General features: G+C 53.1%; 1 non-coding gene across 1 annotated transcript; it reads left to right on the plus strand.

Annotated features, from left to right (window-relative positions):
- Positions 1 to 8,832: 8,832 nt before the first annotated feature.
- Positions 8,833 to 8,945, plus strand: LOC139186028 (U5 spliceosomal RNA). The gene has a single exon (XR_011569597.1). It is a non-coding gene; the product is annotated as a U5 spliceosomal RNA (small nuclear RNA).
- Positions 8,946 to 13,363: the final 4,418 nt, after the last annotated feature.

Consider the following 13,363-nt stretch of genomic DNA (forward strand, 5'->3'; position numbering starts at 1 on the left):
AGGGGGCGCCACGAGGCCGCGGTTGGGCCTCCCTGGCGGCTGCCGCAGCCCGGCGGAGAGGGGCGGCGTGGGGCCGGGGCGGAAGTCTCGGCCGCTCCCGAGCCCGAGCGTCCCGCCTCGCCGCCGTCGGGCAGCCGGGACCCCCGCGGGTGTTTGGGGCGCTTGGGGTCGCGCCCCCGCCGAACGAGGCCCAGGCCCAGACGGACGCGCAGGCATCCGATCGTCGACCCACCCGGTGCACCGTGGCCCCCGCAAGGCCTTCCCGCCGCGTGTGTCCGGCTCCGCGTGGCAGCGGGTGTGCGCGGGGTCCGGGGTGTGTGTGTGTGAGCCCTTGCGGATCCACCGCGTGTGACAGCGGCCGCGGGCGGGAACGCGTCCAGCGTGTGTGTCCTTGGGGAGACCTGCTGTGGCGGGCTGGGTGCGCCGGGTCCTGGCGGGCTGGGGACCCTTCCTTTGTTGGCGCCCCTCCTCCCCACAGGCCGGGAGGGGGTGAGCAGGGGTGGGGGTCCCAGGCCGGAATCTGCAGGCCTGGGAGACGGTCACAAGGGCAGGCAGATGAAGGAGGAGATCTCTTCCTCCCTTTCCCCTTCCCACCTCCAGGTTCCCTGGCCTCCTTCCCCAAAGAGAAGACCTGAATGGGAGTTTCCTCTCCTCCTGGAAGAAATGGAGCTGTGTATGTGTGTGTGTTCCGGTATCCTCTTGACCCATAAATCTTGGGCGGAGAAAGCTCTTAATCTCTAGGGATTCGATCACTCCAGGTCCCAGGGAGAAGGCTCACCCCCGGCATGCCCTGGTGGGGACCTGAGCCTTGGGAGGGAGTGGAATTGACTTGCCAGGGAGTCTTGACTTGGAGACTTGACAGGGAGACTTGATTTGGGAGGAAGTGGAATTGAAACCAGCAACAGCAGGGGGCCTTGGAGGTGGTGAGCTGTGTGTCTGGAGGTTTTGAGCCCAGGGACTATCTATAGGTCCTTTCCAGCTCATTCACACAGAACGTTTGAGAATCCACACAGAACCTTTCAGAAGCACTTGTCCTGAGCCAGGCTCTGCCCTGGGAAAGGTGAGGGAAGGGAGAGGAGATTTAGAGAGGACTGAGGCCCCGCCCCCGCCAGGTCATTGCAGTCCAGCGGAGCCGGTAGGACTTAAGGTTGGCAGCGCATGTAGGAGGGATGTGGTCAGAGGGGGAAACGCGAAGTGGGGTCGCCTCGCAGGACCTTAGAGCCAGAAAAAAGGAAATCTGGATTTTCTCTCACAGGGGCCACCAATGTGCCCTGTCCCTACTCCAAAACCTGCCCCGCCCCTGCAGGTGGGGATTCAGAACACAGGTTCAGAGCAATGGAAGGGGAAGCTGGGTGATTTGACGGGTTGCTTAACCTCTCTGAGATGTTCGTGAAACAGGCTTTGCAGTAACTTGATTTTGAGGTCCCACACTATTTCCCCCTTCCCAGTGGTGGCAAACCCAGCACCCACCACAAGGAAGAAGGTGCCCTCCAGGCCCAGCACATCACGGTTCCCCGTCCTGGCACTGTGACTGGTTCATATACGGGCGCAGGACCCCACTCCTGGCCGGAGGCTTTCCCGCAGGACAGGCTGTAGGAATTGTCACCACTTATTCTTGCCTTGGCTTTTGAACCTGTTACTGACTTTAGAAGGCTTGCATTTTCACTATTGCTGCTATTGGGCAAGTCCTGAGCAGTTCAGAAATACAAGAGCGGCTGCTTTGTGTGCAGGTTGCTTCATTCTTGGCAGCAGCCACACGGAGCAGGTGCAAGAGCTGAGGTCGGGAGTCAGACAGACCTCAGGGTCCCCATCTCTGCAGCTTCTCCCTGAGGGACTCTGGACAGTTTCCCTGGAGTCAGGGGGGACAAGGACCCTTGGAGGATCCAGCAGGAAAGAAGGAGGAGGCTGTATAGTTGCTGGGCTGGACTGGGGACACTGGTGGTGGGGGGGTGGGGGTAAAGTGGGGTGCTGCAGTAGCTGCAGGGGGGCTCTGAGCCTTAGACACCCAGAGCCCCTGCCAGCTCGGGTCACCAGCTCCTCCAGTGACTACAGTGGTGGCATCCGTGAGATCTGTTCATTTCTCCCTCCTCCCCCTTCTCTCTCTCACTCCTCTCTCTCCCCTCCCCTTCCTGCCCCCACAGCCTCAGTCTCTTTCTCTCTTATCCACTTGACACAGGACAGTCAAGCAGCCTTTAAACCCAAACCCAAACAGGACCATGAACCTCTCCGGTTTAAAGCCCAAACGTGAATTCCTGTTGCTCTTGGACCGAGTCCTGACTTGGTCCCGGGCCCACCTTCAGGGCCCAGCCTGCCCCTCCACTTCCCTCTCACTGGCCTCCTCCCCATCCTTATGTGCTGGCTTCTCCCAACTGCTGAGCGCCAGGCCTGGAGCACAGTGGTGAGGGGCCAGGCTTTGGGATTTGAATCAGGACTCTGCTAGCTGTGTGCCCACCCTCTCTGCATCTCAGCTTCCCAGTCTACAGGAAAATAACACAATTATCCACCTCAGCGGGGAGGTGTGGGCACGCAGAGTGTTAGCACAGGGCCCAGCACCGGAAAGGACCAGACCCGTGTATGGCAGGCTTCTATTATTATTATTATCAGTGTCTGTGCAAGGAAGTCATCCCAGCCTCTTAACCCAGCCCTCCAGGAATCTCTGGCTTGCCAAGTCTCCCCTCCAGACTAGCTGCCCCTCTTCCCTCATCCCTCAAGGCTTTGTTCCCATAAGTGTGGAAGGACTGGAATCTTTGGGGCGGGGCTGTCATCACCCATGGGGGCTGCTTGTGGGTCCAGCTACCCCTCCCAGAAGCTCTGACCCGATGGGGAAGGGAGGATGGAGCACCTGGTCCCTGGGGGCTGAGATATCCCCGAGAGGGACCCAGAGGATAAAGAGACAGCATTTTCAAAATAATTGCAGTGATCAAGAAAGACTCCCCATCCCATCCTGGATAAAGGGAGGAAGACATTTAAGTCTTGAGTGAGCAAATTTGACCTGAGCAAACCAGCTTGGGCAGAGGGGTGTGCAGGACATTAGCTGGAGAGAGGTGACATGATTAAAGGGTCATTGTTAACTAAATCCTTACTGAATGCTTGGTTTCCATCGTTTTTGTTGTCTAGGCTGATAGAAAATGTACTCCTTTTCCCATCATCAGAGAACAAGAGAATGATCTATTTTCCACACACATAACGTTTCTGTCTGCGATCCCATCGCTGACACCCATCAGATGTTGCTGAGGAGGGTGTGGTTGGGAGTCATGGAAGGGTGGGAGATGGGGTGCTGGGCCCAGGGAGGAGGTGGTGGAGCAGGGAGAAGTGGACCGACTGGGCGTGTGCTTTGTGTTGGGGTGTTGAAGATCCCCTGGAGTAGGGCATGGCAATCCACTCCAGTATTCTTGCCTGGAGAATCCCACGGACAGAGGAGCCTGGCAGGCTACAGTCCATGGGGTCGCAAAGAGTCGGACACGACCAAGCAAATAAGCACAGCATAACGCAGACACTTGCTGATGGATTGGTTATGGGGTGATGGACGGGAGGTGGGAAGGCCCTTCCAGCTTTGTACAGCTGAGTGGATGGAGGCGTTGCTGCTGGGAGGAACAGAAGGTGGGGCCCCCAGCCTGGCCTGAAGGAGCCCTCTGAACCTTCAGCCCTGATCCATGCAAGGCTCTGGGAATCAGGAGCCCAGATACGTGGCTATGTGGGCCTCAAGAGATTTCTGATTACTGGGACTTCCTTGGAGGCTTCCACTGCAGCTTCCACTGCAGGGGGCATGGGTTTGAGCCTTGATTGGGGCACTAAGATCCTGTATGCTGCTTGTGGCCAAAAAATTGAAAAATATATTAAAACTAAAATAGTAATAATGATAAAATGTGTTTGTGATCATTAAAAAAGGTGAGTCTTGGGCAGGTATGTCTATGCACATGGCTGTGATGGGTTCAGGCAGGAGAACTTACCTGGCCGGGATCTCTCACTCCCACCCAACCCCTGTCACCCACGGACACAGGCTCTGTTGTTAGAGTCAGGAAGGGATGAAGGAAAGAGGGAAGACCAGGCCAAGTGGGTTTGACCATGCTCTGACTTGCTGGTGCAGACATGGCTTCAAAGCCTGCTGATATGCATGCTGCCCTGCCCACCCCAACATAGACCAGTGGGGGGAGCCTGCATGGGGTCCAGGGGAGGCAGGGTGTGGTAGGGCCTTGTCTCTGGAGTCAGAGAGACCTAGGTTCAAATTCTCCCACATACTATTTTGGGCAGCTGGCCTCTCTGAGCCTCAGTCTCCTCATCTGTAAAATGGGAATATTGGTAGTTCCTACCTCCCTGTTGTTTGTCAGTAAGTCATATCTGACTCTTTTGCAACCCCATGGACTGTAGCCCACCAGGCTTCTCTGTCCATGGGATTTCCCAGGCAAGAATACTGGTTGCCATTTCCTTCTCCCGGAGATCTTCCTGACCCACAGGTGAAACCTGCCTCTCCTGCTTGGCAGGCAGATTCTTTACCACTGAGCCACCAGGGAAGACTTAGTGACTAAACAACAATAGCATCCTTGTAGGGTTGTTGGGAAGATTAGAATCTGAGAACACGTGTAAAGCATGTGACACAGCAGACAGGAAGTGCTCCGTGCATTTTAACCATCGTGATTATCATTACTGTAATAGGTCTTGAATGCAGCAGTAGATGTTCTTTCTACCTCCAGACCTTCTGATGTTTTGCTTCCTCTGGGTCTGGGTGCTGTACCCCTCCTCCTCCTTCCATGCCCAGGTCAGGGGTCTTGTCTCTGGAAGCCCCTCTGAACTCCTCCAGCACTCAACTGACTTGAGATGCCCCTTGGTCTACCACCCTGGGCCTGGTGTACCCTCTCCACAGAGGTTACTCAGTACTGGCTGCCTCCCTTTTCCCAGACTGGCCACCAGGGGATGCTGGGCTTGACATTTTCTGTGTCCATGACCCACCCAGAGGCCTTAGATCGCCCAGCTCATGCTTTCTGGCTCCCTCCTTGAATTCCAGATCACTTTCCTCTCAGATGAGCAGGGCCCGGGCAGTGCCCAGCAGTGGAGTGTGGAATGCCAGACAGTTTAGGATGGTAGTGAGGTCCTTGCTGGCCTGGGCTGGGCTGGGTGTGAGGAAGGGGGCCAGAGCTGGTGGAGGCCGATGAAGGTTGAGCCCATGAGAAGGAGGTGGTGGCTATCTCTGCCTGGGGCATCCTTGATCACAGATACAGGTAATGAGGGAACAAAATGTAGGGAGTCCCTCTGGGGGGCCAAGGCCCAGCAGGAAGATGGTGTCAGCTGGAGGGCAGAGGCCATCCCGCCAGGCCGATACTCCACTGGCCCTGGGCTCAGGTCACTTCCAGGCCTGTCTTCTCTGGATGGGAAACCCTGTGTTGGGGTTTGAGTGGAGGGGAGGGATTTTATGGCCTGGGTAAGGGGAAATGGCAGACAGGCAGGGGGTAGATGGCTTTCCCGGAATCCCAGATCGCACTTTAATAATTTGTTTCAGAATTAATGTCCATTCACGCTGTCTTCACTGTTCCAGCTCATTGGAAGATTAAATAAAAACGCGTGTCCTCCCCACCAACCCCAATGGAGGGAGACCAACCCTGTTCTTTCCGGCTGGGCTGGCTGCCTGAAGCCAGTGCAGGAAATAAATCTCTCAGAGAAAACCACTTTGCTCACACGATTTCAATCCAACAGGGCATAGTGGCCCCAGTCACTCCTTGTTTTATTTAGCTGATAATCTTTCATTGTATCAGGAGAACCTCGCGGAAGCACTGTGTCTTTACAGGCCCGTGGCCTCCCCAAACAGCTGGGCCGGGCCTCCTGGGCAGGCACGGGCTGGCTCTCTGCCCTGGGCACCCTCCCTTTGCTGCAGCCAGGTACCCAGAGAGGTGGTTGCTCAGGTGCCAGGGCACTGGGGAAGGGACTGGGGTGGCTGCCCCTGGCTGCAGGACACAGGCAGGGCCTTGGTGGGAGTGGAACGGCTGTACTTTGCTTCTGGAGACCAGGCCTCAGGGGCCCAGCTTGTGGGGGCTCATCAGCCAGGGAAGCCATGAGCAGACGACCAACCAAGACGTCACTCAGTCAGTCAGTCACTCCACAAATATTTACTGCGTGCCTTCTCTGTGCCAGGCTCTGAGAATAAGAGGGTGAGGAGACAGACAGACAGGCCCTCCTGTGTGGCAGCCGCTCCTCCTGGGGTAAGCCTTTGTCTCATCACACTGCCTGATTAAACTTTCCTGCTCTTGTACCATTTTCTCTAAGGCGTAGTTCCATTCTTTTTTCCACTTGTTTTTTTATTTCATGTGGATTATCTAGTACAGAAGCCGACACTAATTTAATAATATTTAGAAATATTAGAAGCTAATGGGCTATTCTAAAAATAAGTAAAAATAAACCTTCACATCAAAGAGAGACATGACTGGATAAAGGCAAAGAAAATCTGTCAGTCTTGGGGTTAGGAGAGAAAATCAGCCAGCATTAAGATACGAGGTGATTGCTTTATCCAATTATCTATTTCTTATTTACTAAATTATTTTTTATTATGTATCCATTAATTAGCCAATATTTATGCATTTTTCCTATTTTGTTTTGGTGTTGCCTCTTTTACACTGCTGCTGCTAAGTCACTTCAGTCGTGTCCAACTCTGTGTGACCCCAGAGACGGCCCACTTATTATGTATTAACTTTCCCACTCAAGTTCTTTGAGTTTATAAATTGTATCTATCATATTTTCATAGTTCAACCTGGATCATTAGAATGTTTTCTGTTCTCACTGGGGTTTAATAAACTTCATGTAAACATAGATTTGGCTTTCCAGGTGATGCTAGTGGTAAAGAACCTGCCTCAGTGCAGCAGACATCAGAGAAGCGGGTTTGATCCCTAGGTTGGGAAGATCCCTTGGAGGAAGACATGGCAACCCGCTCCAGTATTCTTGCCTGAAGAATCCTATGGACAGAGAAGCCTGGAGGGTTATTGTCCAAAGGGTCACAAAGAATTGTACACGACCAAAGCGACTTGGCTCGCACACAGGCAAACATAGATTTGGCTCTGATTTCTTCAACACATTTCTCATTTAAAATTTTTCTAAATGAAAAAAAAATTTTTTGACATTAATTGTAGACTTACAGGGGCTTCCCTGATAGCTCAGCTGGTAAAGAATCTGCCTGCAACGCAGGAGACCCTGGTTCAATTCTTGGGCTATGGGGTCGCACTATTCACTGTTCATAGACTTACAGGAAATTGGGAAATAGTATGAAGAGTCTGGGATACCGTTCCCCCAAAGCTATCCCCAAAGGTAATATCTTTCATGGCTGTGATACAGTATCAAAACACCAGGGTAGGCAGGTTTGAACAACTTTGCTGCTGCTGCTGCTAAGTCGCTTCAGTCGTGTCCGACTCTGTGCGACCCCATAGATGGCAGCCCACCAGGCTCCCCTGTCCCTAGGAATCTCCAGGCAAGAACACTTTAGGGCTGGATAATTTCAATAATTTCAAGTTGCCTTTGTGCTCCTGTGCCTCATCCCTTCTCCGCACTCCTTGACTGATGGTGCCTGCTTGCAGGGTCATGGGGGCACCCCTCAGTACTGCCAGGATGATGAGGTCAGGAGAGAGTGGGGGTGAATCTGATAGGACCCTGACAGATTTCGTGCTGGGCCTGCTCTGAGCCAGGGCCCTGCAGGCTCTGCAGAACCTACGGTGGATGGACAGGCAAGGTTCTTGGCTTCCAGGGCTGCCCTGAAGTAAGCCCAGACTCTGGAGCTTTCTGGTGGGAGGGAGTTAAATGCCCTTCGTGGTGGACTGAAATGTGTCCCCACAAAATTCATGTGTTGAAGGCCCAAACCTTGTACCTTAGAACATGACTATTTGCAGGCAGGGTCTTCGAAAAGGTAATTAAGTTACAGTGAGGTCACTAGGGTGGGCTCTGACCCAACAGGACTGTTTCAGCAGGGGATATTAGGACACTCACAGAGGGAGGACCGTGTAAGAACTCAGGGAGAAGGGGGCCATCTGCAAGCCAAGGAGAGAGACTCTGTAAGAAACCAGCCCTGCTTGGCTACCTGGATCTTGCACTTCCAGCCCCCAGAGGTATGAGAAAAACAATTTCTTTTGTTTAAGCCACCCAGTCTCTGGTACTTTGTTATGGCAACACTGGTAAATAAACACTCTCCAGTGTATTCATCTACATTCAGGGGAGTGAGAGAGATGGCCCCCAGAAGCTGATACCAGATAAAACCCAGATGCCCAGTTAAATTGGAATTTCAGATAAACAGTGAACAATTTTTTTAAAACATATATTGAATGGGGGCATACTTATACTAAAAAAATTCATTGTTTATCTGAAATTCCGATTTAACCAGGTGTCTTATATCTTTATTTGTTACAGCCGGCCACTCGGCCTCAGAATTGAGGCAGTGGCTCCCGCCAGGACCAAGGCTCAAGGACACACACGCCAGCCATCGCTGCCCAGAAGGGGCTGAGAGCCGGAGGCGGCTTCCCGGGCCTGAGCACTCTCCCCAAATGGTTCCATCTCCTGCACAAACATATTTATTGGGCTTGATGGCAAACAGATTATGCTTGTCCCAGGAAGGGCAATTCGAAAGAGAAAACCTTGAAGTCCGGGAAATAACGATGAGGGGAGTTAAATTAAAGTGCAGAAGACCCTCCCGAGAGATAGCGTCAGGGTGAGTTACAGGCCCGATAAGGGACTGGGGGCTCACAGAGGGGGCTCAGAAAGGTCACTCGGTGGTGTGCAGAGGACCAGGAACCATAAATACGGGGCAAGATGCCCAGCCGGGGTCGCCAGGGTGAAAATATTGGGGTCATTCCAAAAACAATTATCCTGCTTGGTTTGCTCTTCAGGTCTTGTAAATCTTTCACCTTTTATAAAAGATTTCTGGGGAAAGAAGCACTTTGGAAGCTTTAACTGATTTTTGAGGCTGCTTCTTGGTGGTTCTGCGAAAAGAAAACAGACAAAAGGGAAAAAGTAATTACCCAGCATTCTCAGGGGCACAGGGATGGGCTGACTGGATTCTTATTCCTGAGAGAGTTTAGGCTGCCCTGCCTGAGTTTTGACTCACTCTATTTGGAGTCTGGTCACAATTTAACACTTAATGCTTTTTTTGTTTTGAATCCAGTCACAGTGGGGCTCTTGGTACCCCGTGGACACTGGTTTTTGGGGCAGCTGTGGCAGCTGTGTGGCAGCCATCTTTTCAGGTGTGGTGGCCATCTTGAGTGTTGAGGCAGCCATCTTGATTGTGTGGCACTTGTCTTGGCCATGTGTACCGAGGCTCATGTGCCCACGCAGAGCCCATGAAGCTGGAAGATGGGTCTAGGCTGTCCTGGCCTAGGCTGGAGAATGGGTCTTGGCTGTCCTGCTCCATTGCATCCCCTGTATTCTAAGTGTCTAGCCAAGGGAACCCTTGTTTAAGCTCTGTGCCTCTGTCCATGTTCCAGGACAGTTGGCAGCACCAGCAGAAGGTAGTCATTCATTCCATCAAAGTTTATCAATCACCTGTTATATGCTGGCCACTGCACTGGCACTGATTCCTCAGGCTCAGCCAAGAGCTTCATCTTTGAGGCAAACACTTCCCAGCTGTTTCTGCCCCTCTGACCATACACAGTCACAAAGTTGGCTCTACCTCTGACATCTTGCTCCCATCTACTAGCTCATGTAATTGTCATGACTCTGTAGAGGAGGGATTATTAGCCCCATTTTACAGATGGGGAAACTGAGGCTCATCAAGGTGAAATGACTGGCTTAGTGTCACACAAAAATAGGGAGTGAAGCAGAGCTAGGCAACCTAGGACAGAATGGCATTATTTACAGTGTCACATGCCTCTCAGTCAAGAACTATGAAGGGTTGAGATTGCAGGGTTGGGATCAGATGAAACCTGGTCAAATTTTTTGCCCCACTTCCCCCTAGCTGTATGACCTTGGCGACTTACTGAGAACTCTGAGTCTTACTCTCCTCGTCAGTGCAATGGGCACAGGTGCTATGATCCTGCCACGGTGGTGTAGTGTAGAGGCAAGGAGCCCATGAAGCCTGGGGGCGCAGAGCCCAGGCTTGGAGCCTCTCATCTCCTCTAGAGAGAGAGAGGCTGTTTTTTATACTAGAAGACAAAGAGTTTCTCCCAGTCATCTTTTGCCATCTGCCAACTCCCAACAGGATATAATTATTCAAATTGAATAAATGTTTGCTGAATGAGACTTGGACTTCCTTTAAGGTTCAGAGCAGACTGAACTGTAGAAGGATAGGGATGGGGGTCAGAGAGGGGCGTGGCTGTGGGCTGCTGTGCCGGGCCATGCCTGCCTCGTATTAAATTCAAAGCACTCATGTAGGAATACTCATTCTTCCATCCATTAAACAAACATTATTTTGTGCCAGGCTTGCTCTGGTGCTGGAGTTACTGTGAGTGCAGAGCAAGGCAAACTCAGTCCTCCAGGCCCAGAGATCACACCTGGGAATGAGAGACAGACGGGAGCGAGAGAGGCCTGGGAAGAGGCTTTTGCTGGATGATGGTGATGATGGCTGCCTGGATGAAGATGGAGTGGCCCTGATGAGCCACGTGGAAGTGTAGAGAGTAACAGGCTCAGAGAGGTAAAGCAACTTGCCTAAGGCCACACAGCTAAGAGGTGGCAGAGTTGGTCTGCTCTCAGGCTGTACCTGACCCTGCTTACCTTGAGCTGCCTGAAACAGCATGGTCACTCTAAGTTCTGAGTGACCCATATGTGGCTCTGGCAAAAAAAAAAAAAAAAAAAAAAATGGTGTTTGGGAAACACTGCATATGTCAGTCCTTCCTGGCGCATGGTACATGGTACCCATTGAGGGCTCTGGGGGTTCCTGCAGGAAAAGAACCTGCTTAGCCTGCATCCTCCTGGGCTTCTGCTCCAGGCAGTGGAAGCACCTTGGCCAAGTTGATGCCTTCAAGGGATCAAAGTGCTCAGCTCTGGTGGGCCCCTTCCAGAATGCTCTGGAAAACAGAGACTGTAGTCAGTGGTAAAAGCTCGAAGGGCCAAGGAGGACCATGACAGCTCAGGCAAGCTTCCTGGAGGAGGAGGTCCTGGAGTCACACCAGCAAGGACAGCTCAGCTCAGGAATCTGCAGGGAGGCTGTGGACATGATGGCGATGAGCTGTGGCTTGAGGGGCCAAAGGGGCCCTGTTCAAATCCTGGCTCTGCTCTTAGTCACTATGTGACCTTGGGGAAATGACAGGACTCCTCTGAGCCTCGATTTCCTCATCTGTAAAATGGGATCATGCCAGAACCTCAGGTGATTCTCAAGGCTTTAGCCCAGGGTGGCTGGGAGGACCATTCCACCTCTAAGAGTGTCAATCTGGCAATGGAGAAGGAGGGCTGTTCACACTTTTTTTTTCCTCTGAAGAACTAGAGACTCTGTAAAATATTCCTTGACCTGAAAAAGCCCCAACTGGACGCTCCTGTGGGTCTGTTACAGACACGACTTTGCAAATCAGATGTGACAGGCGAATGTGTGCCAAGATGGTGGCCAGCTGTTCGGCGGTAGGGAAGGGGCTGCTTAGAGACCCTCACGGCCTCCTTCGAGAGCAGACGCCGCCAGGCTCGCTGTGCCCCGAGCACAGGTGTGTGAGGACGCGTGCCCTACCCGGGGGGAGCAGGGATGGGCAGGGGCAGGCGGCTCACACACGTACACACCACACATACCACACACACCTTGTACACCACACACACTCATATCACACACACATACCAGAAACTCGTGCCACACACGCCATACACAAACACCACACACACTACACAGTCATACCACACCACACACACACTCACATGATTCACTGCCTGTTATACACACCACACACACTCACACCACACTCACCCCACACACTCACATCAGACACTCACACCACACACACCATACACCATATGTTACACACACCACACTCACTCGCACCACACCCACACGCCTTACACACCACGTGCACTGCACACACACTCACACCACACACACACACCCTCACACAGCCCACCATTCCCCAGAGACGCTGTGGTTGGAGGGAAGCCTCGCCTCCCTCGTGCCCATGTGGAGGAGGTGGCCCACGAGGGGGAGCACTGGGGTTGGAGTCAGAAGTGGGTCCTCCTCACGGGGCAAAGCCTCTTTAGCCTTTAGGTCTTGTTAATGTGGAAGGATGCCACGAGCTTCTGCTTCAGGGGAATTTTGAGAATACTGTTTGAGTAGGTATTTAGCACAGTGGTTGGTACACGGCAACTGCTAAAGAGATCCATGGACTCTACCTGCCCCACTTCCTCTGCTCTGGTGACTGGGGTCCAGCCTCGATCCCCGTGTCCTGGGAGCGCTGCCATTCACAGCGGCCCGCCCCCGGCCACAGGGATTGGCCAAAGGATAAAAATGTGGCTGCCGTCAGGCCAACCAGACCCCTGTCCTGTCCTGTGTATATGCATGGGGATAAGAAGTCCCTCCTTCTGAGGTTCCAAAGCCTGGAACAGTCTGGAGCTGACCTGGAGGATGCCCTTCTTGGGGCAGAGAGTGAGGTCCAGACATGGGACAGCAGAGTTGCGGGTGATCAGGGTGACGCAGGCATTGGCCGAAGGTCTGTCTGCTGCTGACACGCACGCTGATGAAAGGCTGGTCTTATGGGAGGCGAGTGTCATCTTAGCACTGCTCTGTGAGAGCCTAGGACGTCGGTCCTGTTCCCAAGAGCCCCTCACAGCATCCTAGGGAGGGGCACAGATTAGACCCTCCCCAGAGACAAAGGCTTCCTTTCCTAACACGGATGGGAGAGAACAGTGATCTGGGCAGAAGCCCTCAGGAGCCCTACCTTCCACAGTACAGGGAGGATTTATTGGGTAATGATCAACACGGCCATTTGGCAGAGGTCTTTGTGCACACTGAGTCCCCGGGCCTCAAGGTGCCCCAGCAGCGAGGACTCCTAAGCCCACAGGGAGCCGAGGAGCCCTTTCTCAATCACGCTGATCCACACGGATGGGGTTGGACTCTCTGGCTGCTCTCCTTCCACTTGCTTGATTTCTTCCTCTTGGGGTTTCTTACCTCAGAATCTGACCTCCCCCGGCGTCCACCAGCTTGCCATCTTCCAGTTGGATCCACCGGATCCAGGAGTGTTCCCAGCCCCCAGCTGCAAAGGGCTCTATGAGGGGAAGGAGGTGTCTGCCTCCACTCTTGTTCCACTTCTGGTCACCCACGCTCCAGGGACTCTCTTGGCCCTGCTGTCCACAAGTTCCCAAAGGGAGGCTCTGGGTCAGCTCATTTCTGTACCTTCTGGCCGGAGCTGGGCTTGGCACAAGGTAGTCACTGGCGGACACTTCCTGACTGAAGGTCGAGCACTTACCTTCCTCAGAGTCGGGGAACTCACTCCGC

Source organism: Bos indicus, chromosome 11, assembly GCF_029378745.1.
Source record: "Bos indicus isolate NIAB-ARS_2022 breed Sahiwal x Tharparkar chromosome 11, NIAB-ARS_B.indTharparkar_mat_pri_1.0, whole genome shotgun sequence".
NCBI lineage: Eukaryota > Metazoa > Chordata > Mammalia > Artiodactyla > Bovidae > Bos > Bos indicus.